At 36.8% G+C, this 8398-nt stretch overlaps 1 protein-coding gene and 1 pseudogene across 5 annotated transcripts in view; one reads left to right on the top strand and one right to left on the bottom strand.

Annotated features, from left to right (window-relative positions):
• The window catches only part of THOC2 (THO complex subunit 2), a 110268-nt gene extending 102555 nt beyond the window's left edge, over positions 1-7713 (top strand). For 3 of the 5 annotated variants that reach the window (XM_058441429.1, XM_058441428.1, XM_058441426.1), the window contains one exon: positions 6963-7713. The gene's annotated coding sequence lies outside the window, so the exon portion shown is untranslated. Of the gene's footprint in view, positions 1-4568; positions 4774-6962 lie in introns of those variants that run through there. The other 2 variants (XM_058441427.1, XM_058441425.1) reach the window with 1 other exon arrangement.
• Positions 4570-5214, bottom strand: LOC116811179 (tyrosine-protein kinase Fer-like; annotated as a pseudogene).
• Positions 7714-8398: the final 685 nt, after the last annotated feature.

Genomic DNA, 8398 nt, shown 5'->3' with positions numbered 1-8398 from the left:
TTTAGTAGAGACAGGGTTTCGCCATGTTGACCAGGCTGGTCTCGAACTCCTGACCTCAGGTGATCCACCTGCCTCGGCCTCCCAAAGTGCTGGCATTACAGAGTGAGCCACTGCACCCAGCCGATAGTTTATTTTAAAACAAAAAAAAAATTTTAAATAGAGACGGGGTTTCGCCATGTTGCCCAGGCTGGTCTGAAACTCCTGGACTCAAGCCATCTTCTTGACTTGGTCTCCTAATATGCTGGGATTGTAGGCATGAGCCACCATGCCTGGCTGATAGTTTCTTTTTCTGGTTGTTGACTGCTACTTTCTATTTGGATACATTCCAGGGTTGGTCAGGTCTGTTTTTCTTCCTTTTCTTTAAGAATGTTATCATTTCTGATCGGAACCATCTATTTACAGGCTACTTTGAAATCTGCTGCCCTCCCCCACTCACCTTTTATTTTCTATTCTATAGAAAGGACAGCTCTTACATATGTCATATTTCCATGATTGAAAGATGTCATTACTTGTAAGATTTCATTATTGTTTTTAGAACAGTTTTTTTAAGGAGGGTTGGTAGAGAAATGACACTGATTTGTAAGTATCATCCTGATTTTCACAAACATTAAAATAATCACATCAGAATTAAGATACAAGGCCAGGCATGGTGGCTCATGCCTGTAATCCTAACACTGTAGGAGGCTGAGGCAAGAGGATTGCTTGAGGCCAGGAGTTTGAGATCAGCCTGGGCAATGTAGTGAGACCCCATTTCTAATAAATAAATAAATAAATAAATAAATAAATAAATAAATAAATAAATCTTAGCTAGGCATGGTAGTATGCACCTGTAGTACCAGCTCCTTGGGAGTCTGAGGCAGGAGGATTTCCTGAGTACAGGAGTTCGAGGCTGCAGTAAGCCATGATTATGCCATTGCACTCCAGCATGGGTGACAGAGCAAGACTCTGTCTCTTAGAGAATTAAGAAGATAACAGTATATAAATATGACCATAATTAAATTCCTTCCAGTCTTCTGTCATCTTCTCTGGTCTTCTATTTTTGGTTGCAAAACTCTGTTCCTTCTCTGCATCTTCTGTTGCCCTTAAAGTCTTTGTACAAATTCATCTTGCCGCTCCTTGATTTAGTCTTTTGAAGATTACTAGTTCCTTTGCCTTTAACCTTTCTTCCTACTTCAACTTTTTTTTTTAAATTCCTGCTTATAAAATTGTCCTCTGAGAACCACCACCCTTTGGCTTCTCAATTTTAATTTGATATATGTGATCCTCAACTCAGGGATGTTGAGTTCAGCAAATTTTTGAAAGTCCTTTTGTGAACCAAATGCTATGCTAAGCTGACATTTGCTCCCAGGCCTTGAGATACTCAGTCTCCTTGCTTTTTATTATTTTGGATGTAGGACTTTGATTTTAAGGAACATTAGCAGTTAGCATTACTTATTCATAATCTATTTTTTTAATCTACGACATTCCTATTCTAATCCTCCTTTCCAAGAAGGCCAAATATATTTTGCAGGTTCATTCCTTCCAGTCTCACATGTGTAACCTAATTTTTATCCTCTAAATCCTAAGTTGCAAATTATCAGCCCTTGGGCAGAATGTGGCTTGTTAAATGTACTTTCTTATTTTATTTTATTTTATTTTGTTTTATTTTATTTATTTTATTTTATTTTATTTTATTTTATTTTATTTTATTTTATTTTATTTTTCATTTCATTTCATTTCATTTCATTTTTGAGCCAGAGTCTCTCTCTGTCACCCATGCTGGAGTGCAGTGGTGCAATCTTGGCTCACTGCAACCTTTACCCCCTGGGTTCAAGCGATTCTCATGCCTCAGTCTCCCGAGTAGCTGGGATTACAGGCATGTGCCACCATGCCTGGCTAATTTTTTTGTATTTTCAGTATAGACGGGGTTTCACCACGTTGGCCAGGCTGGTCTCAAACTCCTGACCTCAAGTGAACCGCCCTCCTTGGCCTCCCAAAATGCTGGGATTACAGGTGTGAGCCACCACGCCCGGCCTCTTTCTTTTTTTGTTTTTTTGTTTTTTTGTAGAGACGAGGTCTCACTATATTGCCCAGGCTGGTATTGAACTCATGGGCTCAAGTAATCCTCCTGCCTCTGCCTCTCAAAGTGGTGCGATTACACATGTGAGCCACCACCGCCAGCAAAATGCACCTTCTTAACCTCACACAGTATTTCAAAATTTTAAAAATCTGTTTGTTTTTAAAAATCAGAATTGACAAAATCCAAATTTCAGTTTTTCTTGAAGGATTGGAACATCTGGTAACATTGTGTTCTGATTTTTGCATAGCATCATTATGTCCTGATTTCAGCTAGACTTGTCTAGGTGCCGCCCCCCTTTAGAATAGAGCAAGGGCCTTTTTAAAAACAGTTCACCTCAGTCAGTCCCCACTCAGCTCATTTCTTTTGTTTTCATTACGTTCTTGGCCTCTGTAGACAATTGATTTTGTAATTCCAGCTCTAAGCCTTTTGTTTTGTTTTGTTTTCCCTTCAGTTCATACTTGGAAACTGACCTCCTAAGCTCCTAAAGATTTCTTGTTTTAGGAATGCATTGCCATTTTGAGGCTTATTCCTAGATGTTGACGATAGGTATTGGGAAAGGGTATGGGATAGGGAACTCATCAATGTTCACATTGATGCCAGAGAAACATTTAATATCTCTGTATAAGTGCAACATTGACTTTTTTTGCCACCAAACACACCATTTTATAGGAGGGAAACCTATACTGATTAAAAGAGCTTGCTTATTTGCTGTAGTTTATTTTTTGAGGGCAGATTTAATATGCTCTCATTTTGGTCTGTATGTAGTAACCATTAAATGTATACTAGACTCTTGTTAGGAACTTGAAATGACAGACACAAATCATTTCTGTCTTCATTATCAACTTTTATACTTTAAAAAAAATACTGAGTATAGGTTTTGTGCACTGATATTCACAGGCACCAAACAGTTGAAGAGGGCAGGAGAAATTTTCTATTTCCTTGCTCTTCCATTTACAGTAGAGCAAATATTCATTTATATGCTGTTTTTAAAAATTTTGACATGGGCATGAGCACTTATAAAAGGCTTCCATGCAACATTTGCCCTGAGTGTGTCTTTCCCCTACACACATAATTATCCTGAAAAGCATTCCTGGGTGCAGTTAAGATTCAGCTCAACAGAATCCACGTCTTAACTCTGTTACATTTTATCCACGTGGAACATCTCAGGAACTCTGTTTGCTATAAGAATTCCTAGGTTGCAATATAAGGGTAAATGAAGGAGTAAAGTGGATTTAGGATGGCTGTCCCCATGTCTTTCTCCTCATAACTTCCTTCTTCCTTATAAATATTTGTTTGACTTTTTAAATGTCAAGTTCATCCTTATATGCCTTTCTACCTGGGGTTTATGTGAAAAGAGCGAGAGAATGAGAATAAAATCCTGACAGTTTCAGACACTAGTAAAAATGCATGGAATGCAGTTCTGGGATGCTTCCTTTGAAGTGAAGACGCTTAACCAAAAATAATATATTATTTTGGTGGGCTTGTATTTTATAGTTTCTCTTAAAAATTGTTTGGTTGCCATCCAGAGGGCTCTTTAATTTATATAAACTACTAAAACATTTCTTAGGACCTTTTTGGTGAATTTGATCATAAAATTAAAAAGCGTGTATGTGTTTTATAAAGGCATACCTCTGTTAAGAAGGCTGGTTTTATGTTTGCCTTTTCTTCTCTACTTTGATCACCACCCTAGCTGTTCCTTTCTCCAGACCACCTTACTTTTCAAACTTGATTCTTGCTGTTACAGCTCTCTGTAACATCAGTTAAAGTCAGCTGCCTCAACTCTTTGAGGATGTTTGTGCATAGGACGGCATTGTGAAACATAGGGAAATGGCAGTCTTACTGACAAAACAGGACCTATCTCTGGCCAAAAAGAAAAAAAAAAAAACCAAACAACTTAGGAGGTCCAGATAATTACCAATGTAAAATGGCGTTCACAAATATAATGTTGTCTCAGCAGAGTAGGAAGGCCATCTTCTGTTGAGATGTGTCCTACAAATGTGGTATGTGATATCAATACAGCTTATAGCACCAATAGGTGTCTGTGATGGAGAACAGCAGACTATGAACTGAGCCTAGAGTAGAAAATTTTTGAGAAACAGTAACAGTCCTAGATGTGAAAAAGATAGATCTGTGTGATCCCTTACATTTGGAACTTATACTTTCTTATTTACAATGGTTAAAGCAGCACATATTTTTAAAAAATAGTTAATAAAACACTTGGGAGAATGTTGCAGGTAATGTGGTATAAATGTTAATAAGAAGAAAAATACTGCTCTGCTGAAAATAGAGTCCTGAAGGCTGAGTTTGGCACTGTTTCATCACTATGCAACTTTCTTCTTGATGGCAGCTATCTCTTTCTGAAGTTCAGTAGACTTGGGGGCGGTTTTCAAGTTTGTAATCCTAACACCTCAGCATTATTTTATTAAAATACTCTGTGGACACTGCCAAGAGACTGACATCCAGTATCTTCTTTCCACTTGTTCTTGTGCTTGCTGATTTGTCATTCCAGGCTATGGACAGACCCCCTAAGCTGAAAGTCTCCCAGAGGAGGATGCCAAAGTTCCATGCGGCACTCTCAGAACGATATCTCCCATAATTAAGAGCTTCTGTTGCTGTCCATTTAATGGGAATCTGCTTTAAGTCAGAAGATGAATACACACCACCATCCTCTTGACGAGACATTCCAAAGTCACTGATTTTCAATTTTCAGGACATTATTTTCCCCTCCAGGCAGTTTCTTACAGCAAGGTCCCTGTGTATACATTTTTTACTCGAGATACGCCATCCAGAATCAGCATCTAATGAAAATTTCACTAACTGAGTTTTAGTTCATTCTTCTTTCTCAGAAAGGAGAGGAAATCGCCTCCTGGAACCAGTTCCTTAATGACGTAGATAGGCCGTCTTTGTGTGCGAACTCCTATACGTTTGACAGTACTGGGATGATTATATTGCTTGAGGATTTTGGCTTCTAGTAAAAATTTTAATTTCAGTTCCTAGGGAAGATGTTCTTGACATGTTTTAACAGCAACAGCAATTTTATCCTTTAATGTGCCCTTAAATGCCCTTACCAGAATTTCCCTTGCCTCTTGTAATGTGACATCTTTATGATTGAGAACCCATTTCTTATTCTCCTTATGGCCATACTGTGATACCATAATGCTCTTAATTGGAACATTGACTTTTTTTTTGCAATTTAAACAATTGAGATAAAATTCATATAACATCAAATTTGCCTTTTACTTTTTTTTTTCTTTTGGAGACCAAGTCTCGCTGTTGTCTCCCAGGCTGGAGTGCAGTGGCGCGATCTCGGCTCACTGTGACCTCCGCCTCCCAGGTTCAAGCAATTCTCCTTCCTCAGCCTCCTGAGTAGCTGGGACTACAGGCATGCACCACCACGCCTGGCTAATTTTTGTATTTTTAGTAGAGATAGGGGTTTCACCATGTTAGCCAGGATGGTCTCAATCTCCTGACCTGGTGATCCACCCACCGCAGCCTCCCAAAGTGTTGGGATTATAGGCGTGAGCCACCAAGCCTGGCCTCAAATTTGCCATTTTAAAGTGTACAATTCAATGGTTTTTAGTTTATCCACTATGTTGTGCAAGCATCACTGCTGTCTAATTCCAGAGCATTTCTGTCACCCCAAAAAGAAACTCCATGCCTATTAGCAGTCACTCCCAATTCTTCCCTTCCTCGGCCCCTGGAAATCAGTAATGTACTTTCTGTGATTTTGCCTGTTTTGGACATTTCATTTAAATGGAATTATGCAATAATTTGTGGCCTTTTGTGTTTGGCTTTCACTTAGCATCATGTTCTCAAGGCTTATCCATGTTGTGGCATGTATCAGTACTCCATTCCTTTTTATGACTAAATGATGTTTCATTGTATGAGTGTGTACCACATTTTATTTATCCATTCAGCAATTAATGGACAGGAACAATGGCTTTTAAGTATTAAATTGTAAGTTAAACATTAAATGTATCCACAGTTATTGATAATGTCAAGATTATACATGGTGTGAACAGAATGCTGTGTAGAAATGGTATGTAAATTATTTGTCAGCATTTCATGTAAGTGATTATTTTCTAAGGACCCTCCTAGGCCTGGTTTTAAGAAATATGTGAATGTAGTATTTTCATCAATAAAGTTTAATGCATTAAGCATTAGCTTAAAATTTGAATGAAGGCAGATGTGAAGATATTTGCCACATGTTGTAATAATCATGTTTTGAAATTATTTCAATATGAAGTATTTGAAAAATGTCAATACATAAAGGAAAGGAAATGAGTATAATTAAGTCAATATATTTTTAAAGCAATTTTTATAATTTAGCAGACCCTGCATCTTAATATAAGTTACTATTAAAATTGTGTCCTTGTGAAAAATGTGATGTCATTTTTCTTTTTTTGTTGATCATGTAAAATAGGTTACTTTGCTACATTTGCTGTTTACTTTTGATAAGCTATTGCTTGCCCTTGTGGAATATTTTACTTGTTGATCCATTTTTTTCTCCCTACCCACACCCCTCTCTCCCACACGCACACAATGTTCAATTTTTTTTTTAAGTCATCATTAGTGTGTTTATCTTTAATGGTTTCTAAGAATGGACAAAAAGAAACACACAAATATTTCATCCTTTTCTGGGGACTCAAGTCTTTGTTACTGATGGAACTCATTAACTTCTCGTTCTTTCTTAAATCTTCCTCCCTCCTTACCTTTTCCTCTCCTTCCTTCTCCCCTTCTTCCTTTCTTCTCCCCTCCCTCCCTCCCTTCTTCTTTCATTCTCCTTCTCTCCTTTTCCCTTCCTTTTCTCCTACCTCCTTTGACTAACCCCCCCTCCGGTACTCCCTCCTTTCCTTCCTTCCTTCCTTCTTCTCTGTCAATATAATCACTTTGTTTCTTTCAGGTGAGATTGGAGTGGAACTGTTCAGCTGCGACCAGAAATTTATTTTCCTGAATAAATTGCCAAGAATTAAGAATGAAGAGGGCCATTTGCATCTTCTTAAATTATTCAGTTATCTGCTTTATTGCTCCATGTGGAAAACTTAAAATTGTTAAGTTGTGCATTACTGTATTTTAACTTGTTGCTTAGTTTCTACATGTTTATTTTCAGTAATGGCTGAAAGTGTTAACTGTTCCATACTTTTAGCACAATGTGCTGCATAAGGTTACCTATGTACAGAGTTTTACTTTAGATTAACTAAATATTGCTTGGGTTCAGTTTTTATTTCCATTCTGAAATGCTTCCTTTTTATTGTTTGAAACTGAAAATAAACAATTGTTGAACCCTTTTGATTTTACCTCATTTTAAAACTCAGTTTTAATTTATTATTTGGCTTGTTCTTAATATTAGTCACTAAAAGCAGTGGGAGCATTGTCTTATGAAATGCTTAGGAATCATTTTATATAGTACATGTACAACATTAAACGTGTTTAAAAAAGAAAAAGGTACCAGCGATCACTTGTCCCTTGCCATTTTTTCTTGTCATTATGTTAGACAAATCTTGGCGGCGGGGGGATCAAAACATAATTGTTTTAATTCTACAGCTATAGGAGCTTTGTATTGCTGAACTTTCGTCTGGAAAAGTTTCACAGTGACATTTTTAAAAGAGAATTTTTTTATCTACCGAATTCTACCAGTGTAACCTTTTTTCTAAATAAACAATAGTTTTCTCAAATGGTTGTATATTATTGTGTATATTGTTGCTTATTCAAAATAACTTAGCAAAGATAATTCATTAAGGTTCCTAGCCCTTCTCAGTTCTTATTCCGTGGGCTACATTATTTTCAAATGACATATCATCCAATAATAGGAAAATATCCTGTTTGATTACCTCTATAGTTGGAGTAAACAGTGGACTGATAGCATGCCTGGATTTGTCCATTTAGTCTTCAGTTCCTTGGAAATGATACCTATGCAAATTAAAATTTTCAGAGAATGACAAAAAGGATATAATTTTTTAAAGAATTGAGAAATGCTGAGCATATTTTAAATGAATTGGCAAAAGGGTATAAATCTTGATGTCTCTTTTCAGGCAATTGTAATTTGCAAAAATCGATGAGCAGAATATTTATGGGAGGGTGATGTATTCAGTGACTGTTGAGTGCTTATAATGTGCCTGCCATAAAAATAGATGTTTTGTTAGAGTGATTTTTGACTTTGAGAAAATAACTGTGGCTTACCTCAAAATTATTTGAAAGATATCAGGAAGAACTTTCCAGTTGTTAAATATGCATTCATATTTTAAAGGTTACATGATTGTGATTTTGAACTAGAAAGTTTACTAATTAGATAGCATCAATATGCCTTCTCCCTGTTGCCCCAAATCATCAAACATAGGT

Source organism: Hylobates moloch, unplaced genomic scaffold (assembly GCF_009828535.3).
Source record: "Hylobates moloch isolate HMO894 unplaced genomic scaffold, HMol_V3 SCAFFOLD_7, whole genome shotgun sequence".
Lineage (NCBI taxonomy): Eukaryota > Metazoa > Chordata > Mammalia > Primates > Hylobatidae > Hylobates > Hylobates moloch.
This window is presented reverse-complemented; position numbering and strand designations above follow the sequence as displayed.